This window comes from Rhinopithecus roxellana, chromosome 10 (assembly GCF_007565055.1).
Source record: "Rhinopithecus roxellana isolate Shanxi Qingling chromosome 10, ASM756505v1, whole genome shotgun sequence".
In the NCBI taxonomy this organism is placed as follows: domain Eukaryota; kingdom Metazoa; phylum Chordata; class Mammalia; order Primates; family Cercopithecidae; genus Rhinopithecus; species Rhinopithecus roxellana.
This window is the reverse complement of record NC_044558.1, coordinates 10,855,161-10,861,577: the sequence shown is the minus strand read 5'-3', so window position 1 is coordinate 10,861,577 and position 6,417 is coordinate 10,855,161. Positions and strand designations below refer to the sequence as shown.

At 36.6% G+C, this 6,417-nt stretch overlaps 1 pseudogene; it reads left to right on the top strand.

Moving 5' to 3' along the window:
• Positions 1–813: 813 nt before the first annotated feature.
• On the top strand, positions 814–1,631 carry LOC104672865 (annotated as a pseudogene).
• Positions 1,632–6,417: the final 4,786 nt, after the last annotated feature.

Sequence of the window (6,417 nt, the reverse complement as noted above, 5' to 3'; positions counted from 1 at the left end):
GAAGGAGGAGTCTCAGAAGAAAAATAAAAGTGTTATTTTGCAGAACTCAAAGGTAGAGATTGTTCTAGAAAGTATACATTGTTGGGTTGAATGCTGCTGCCAAGAACCCTGCTCTCAATATCAACCTTGGTAGAACTGGAAGGAAGTCTATGGAACGCTTCCTTCCCTGATTAGACTTTGCCTGTCTTGGTCTCCATAACTATCATAGCAGAATTGCACAAGGGACTACAAAATCCATGGTGTTTTGGAGAAGAATGCCATTTCCAATCTCTACATCAGTCCCCACCTCAAATGCTTGCCTCCAGTGTCAAGATGGAGGCTATAATCCAGACCTCTTCGTAAGAGAAAATAAACTAATGCCCACACACGCATACATCTTTATTTACTTCAGTTGCTACAAGAAAAAGACCCCCAGGTGTTTTTCTTTCTTTCAAAAATTTTATTTTATTGTGGTACTTTTTAACATGAGATCTCCCTTTTAACAAATTTTAAGTGTACAATACATTATTGTTGACTATAAGTACAACGTTGTAGAGCAGATATCCAGAGCTTATTTACCTTGCTTCACTGAAATTTTATGTCCGTTGATTACAAACTCCCCATTCCCTCTTCCATTTAGCCCCTGACAACCAGTATTTTACTCTTTGGTTCTATGAATTTGGCTGTTTTAGGTAAATCATGTAAGTGGAAACATGCAGTATTTGTCTTTCTGTAACTTATTTCATGGAGCATAATGTCCTCAAGATTCGTTAATTTTGTCGTATACAGCAGAATTCTCTTCTTTTTAAAGAAGTTCACCCTTTAGTGCTGAAAATGCAACTGTTGGGATCTTCAGAGGCTGCGCAGCTAGGGGCGGAGGCAGCTGGGGAGGTCCTAGTCATGTAACCACACCGCCATCGCTCCTCTCTTCCTTTCGTCGGCCTCTTCCTGTACAGAAAATAACTTTTTTACTCTAAAGAAAGAAAAAAGTAGCGGTCTGCCCCGTACGCCCTGTCTTCGTCTCTGCCCTCTGCTCTGTGAGGAAGCCCTGGGGGCTGCTCAGCAGCTGGGGCAGCGCAGCCGAGCCCTGGCATTCCCGGGCCGCCCCACCTCTGCCTCCTTGCATCCCTTTACCCTAGAGCCACCACCAGGGTAGGCGAGATGGCCGCCGCCATGTCCTTCGTCTCCAAGTTTCTCCACAGCAAAGGGCTCACGAACGAGCAACAGCTGCAGACCTTCAGCCACAGCCTGCAGGAACTGCTGACAGAACATTATAAACATCACTGATTCCCAGAAGAGCCATGCAAAAGATCAGGTTATCTTTTATTCGCATCAACTGTAAAATGGATCCTCTGGACAGGCAGCACAGCGGATTGGACCGAGCAGTCAGGAGCCGTTCAAGCTTCTCCTAAGTGAACTCACACTCTGGGTTGGACTCACGCTCACCTGCAACTATGAGGTGGCTGTCCTACAGAATCGGAGAGGATGGCTCCATCTGTGTGCTGTATGAAAGCCCCACCAGCAGGAGGAGGTAGCACTCAAAACAACACCGACATGCAAATGTAGACAGCTGAATAAACTGTAAGGACCAATTTCTCTTGGGCAGAACAAGCCCTTCCAAAAACTACAGTATGATGACTGTATCAGGTTAAGATGGATCATCTTATAGTGCATGGATAAATTTGATTTTTGCTTTGGATGGGCTCCTATTGGGGATGGATTATGGAATTTAAACCATGTCATAGCTGTGAAGATCTGGCGCAAGATAGAGCGGTAAACATTTTTTTAAAAGTTGACAGTGCCATATTTTGTACAGTACCTTTCAATAATTTAATAGCCTGTGAGTCCAAGTAAATGATCACTTTATTTGCTAGGGAGTGAAGTCCTAGAGTGGTTTCAGCTTCTCCCAGACATACTCAAATTTTTACATCAATTTCTTTAGAGAAAATCTGTATGTTAAAAAACCTTTCTCTGCAGTAGATCTTGCAGAGGAATTTGCACTATCATGCTTGAAAATTATTGTTAACCTTTTTGGCACCTCAATAGCTCAACGTTTTAAACATGGTAGTACTGGAAATTTTACGACAAGACTTTTACCTAGCAAATATTTCTAAATATACATAAAGACAAGCTAGCAAACATGACCTGGGAAAATGGTCAGACTTTGTATTGTGTTTTTGACCTTGAAAGTAGCAAGTGACCAGAATCTGCCATGGCAACGGGTTTTTAAAAAAGACCCTTAAAAAGACTGTCTCAACTGTGGTGTTGGCACCAGCCAGCTCTATGTGCATTTGCTAGCTTGTAGTTTTCTAAGACAGCGTAGACTTCTATTTTAGAAAGTGGAGGTCTGGTTTGTAACTTTCCTGGGTAAAAGTATTTTCATCTATTTTGTGAACTTTGTTAATCATGGTTTATTTGGTAAATTATGAATAGGTATAAATTTGTGGAGTTCATGTATATTGATTGTGGCAAAGTTGTACAGATTTCTATATTTTCAATGAGAAATTTTTCTTCTCTAATAAATTGTGTCTTGGCATTTAAAAAAGGCAATATTCCATTGTGCATGTGTGTGTGCATATATATGTGCATATGTATATGCATGTGTATATAACATGCATATACATATATACATATATACATGAATATATATACCATGTTTCCACAGCAGTTACACCATTTTGCATTAACACCAACAGTATGCAAAGATTCCAGTTTCTCCACATCTTTGCCAACGTTTGTTGTCTTTTATTTGATAATAGGCATCCTGACATGTGTGAAGTGATATCTCATTGTGGTTTTGATTTGCATTTCCCTGATTATTGGCATTGAGCATTTTTTCATATACCTATTGGCCATTTGTATGTTTTCTTTTGAAAGATGTCTACTCAGATCCTTGCCCATTTTAAAGTCATGTTATTAGTTTCTTTTTGCTGTTGAGTTGTAGGAGTTGCTTATATGTTTTGGATAGCAACCCCTTGTCAGATACATGGTTTGCAAATATTTTCTACCATTCTGTATGTTGTCTTTTCACTCTGTTGATTATTATTGCTTTGCCTTGCAAGAGCTTTCCAGTGATACAGTTCAACTTACTTATTTTTGTTTTTTGTTGTCTGTGATTTTCTTGTCATATCCAAGAAATCATTGCCAAGACCAAGGTCATAAAGCATTTATTTTATTTTTTCTTTTTTCAGTTTAACAGCCTTACTTTTATGTCTTTAATCCACTTTGAGTTAATTCTTGTGTATGGTGTAAGATAAATGTCCAATTTTATTGTTTTGCTTATGGATATACTGCTTTCTCAACACCAGGATAGTCTCTACAAAGTCTCTTCAACAAAGAGACTATCCTTTCCCCCTAGTGTATTCTTGGTACCCTTGTCAAAGACCAGTTGACCTTTTTATGTGTGCGTTTATTCCTGAGATCTCTATTCTGTCATTGATGTTTGTCTATCTTTATGCCAACACCATACTGTTTTGATTACTGTGGTTTTGTACTAAATTTTGAAATTAGGAAGTGTGAGTCCTCCAGCTTTCTTCTTTCTCAAGATTGATTTTGTTATTTGTGGTGTTTTGTCATTCCCTATAAATTTTAGGATTTCCTTTTCTATTTTTGTAAACAATACCAATGTGATTTTGATAGGGGTTGCATTGAATCTGTAGATTGCTTTTGATATTATGGTTATTTTAACAATAGTAAGTCTTCCAATCAGTGAACATGGTATATATTTTTATTTGATTGTGTCTTAATTTCTTTCATCAATGTTTTGTTTCCAGATACAAGTCTTTCACTTCCTTGGAAAAGTTTTTCCTTAAGTGTTTAATTCTTTTTTGTGCTATTGTAAATGGGATTGTTGTCTTAATTTCCTTTTCAGAGTTTATTGCTGATGTATAGAAATGCAGCTGATTTTTGTATGTTGATTTTGTAGCTTGCAATCTTACTGAATTTGTGTATTAGTTTTAACAGTTTTTTAAAATGGAGACTTTGGGATTTTTAATACATAGTACAATGGCATCAGCAAACAGGAAAAAGTTTATCTCTTCCTTTCTGATTTGATAGCCTTTAATTTATTTTTCTTACCTAACTGTTCTGGCTAGGGCTTTGGTACTATATTGAATAAAAGCAGCAAGAGTGGGCATGATTGCCTTGCTCCTGTTCTTAAAGGAAAAGCTTTCAACTTTTCACCGTTAAGTCTGACATTTTCTACGGGCCTTTCATATATAGCCTGTATTATGTTGAGGTACTCTCCTTCTATTTCTAGTTTCTTGAGAGTTTTTAACATGAAAGAATGTTGAATTTTGTCAAATGCTTTTTCTGCATGCATTTATATAATCATGTGATGTTTTTCCCTTTATTCTGTTAACATGGTACAAATTTATACATATTGAACCATCCTTGCATCCTGAAAATAAATACCACTTGGTCATGATGTATGATCCCTTTAATGTGCTGTTGGATTCTATTTCCTAACATTTTTTGAAGAATTTTTGCATCTATATTAATCAGAGATATTGGCCTGTCATTTTTTTTCTTGTAGTGTCCTTGTCTGGCTTTGGTAGTAGAGTACTACTGGCCTTATAAAATGAGTTTGGAAGGGTTCCCTCACTTTTTGGAAGCATTTGAGACAGATTGGCACTTTTTAAAAAAAAATGTAGTAGAATCTACCTGTGAAGCTATCTGTTCCTGGGTTTTTATTTGTTAGAAGGACTTTTATTATTCATTAAATCTCCAAGCTAATAATAGATCTTTTCAGACTGTCTTTATTGTTACTTTTGGTATATTTTACATGTTTAGGAATTTACACATTTCTTCTAGGTTATTAAATCAGTTGACATGTTTGTTCACTTATGATCATTTTTATTTCTAAAAGAGGAATTATAATGTCTCTTCATTTCTTTTTTTTTTAGTCTAGATAAGAATTTGTCAATTATTTTTTTCAAAAAATCCACTCAGCCTCTTTGACTTTTTTTCTTTTCTTGTTTTATTTATTTATTCTCTAATTTTTGTTATTTCTTTCTCTCTGCTAATTTTGAGCTTAGTTTGTTCTTTTATGAAGTATAAATTTGGGTTGATTATTTGAGATCTTTGTTCTTTGTTAATGTATGTATTTATCACAGTAAACTTCCTTCTTAATAGTGCTTTTGCTGAAGACCATAATTTTAGTGTTTTTTATTTTTGTTTTCATTTGTATTGAGGCACTTTAAATTCCTTTTTGATTCCTTCTTTCACTCAATGACTTTTCAAGAGTCTGTTGTTTAATATCTATGTATTTTTGATTTTTCCAGTCTTCCTTCTGTTTTTGATTTATAGTTTAATTTCATTGTGGCCAGAAAAGACACTTGGTATGATTTCAGTCTTCCTAAATTTTCTATAACTTATTTTGTGACTTAATATGTGACCTATCCTGGAGAAAGATCTGAGTGCACATGAGAAGAGTATGTATTCGGCTGCTGTTTGGTGGAATATTCTGCATATGTCTGGTCCATTTGGTCTATCACATTACTCAAGTCTGCTGTTTTCTTTTGGATATGGATTTCTGTCAGAATGATGTATCCATTGTTGAAAATAGTATTGAAGTCTCCTATTATTATTTTATTGCTGCCTATTTCTCTTCTCTGTTTTTCCAATGTTTGCTTTGCATGTTTAGGTGCTCTACTGTTGGATGCATATATAATTGTAATTGTTATATATTCCTGTTGAATTGACCCTTTTATCATTATTTCCCTTTTTGTCTCTTGTAACAGTTTTTAACTCAAAGTCTATTTTGTCTGATATAAGCGTAGCCACTCCTACTGTAAGAGTTAAAGAAAGAGGAAAGAAACATGAAAAGTGGCTCAACCATCAAAGACAGGTTTATTTTGGAGAATAAACCTGAGAGAGGATTCTGGCTGATTTTGGTCAGGCCCACTTCCTCTTACAGACTAAGAGTATTTAAGGGTTTTAGGGCAAGAGAGTTTATCACAGGCTTGGAATGTTTCTGTGTGAAGGAGAAGTTTATTGCAGGGTTGGAATGTCTCTGGTTAGAGGGGAGGTTATCTTGGGGCTGACATCTCTCTGGCTGGAGAGGAGGTTATCTTGGGATAGGCATGTCTCTAGTTGGGGAGGAGTTTATCTTCGTGTTGGAATGTTTCTGGTCAGAGATGTCATTTGTGGTTTATGGTCATGCTGACATTAGCCATTAGGCCGATGCCCTTTGGGGCACTTTTTGGGTAGTTGTAAGTGAAATGGCCATGATCCTGTCAGTTAAAAATCTTTCAAAAAGATCAATTAGGCAGGGTAAGAACATTAGTCCTAGGCATAGTAGTAGGGGAGGGCCCAGGAATGGGATGACCCATGCTATGGTTTTGTTTCCAAACCAGGAATCCATTTGGTTGTTTTGGAATTCCCTTAGCTTTTTTGGCCCTTTCTTTAAGTTATTTAGCAGCGTTTCTAACTAGGCCC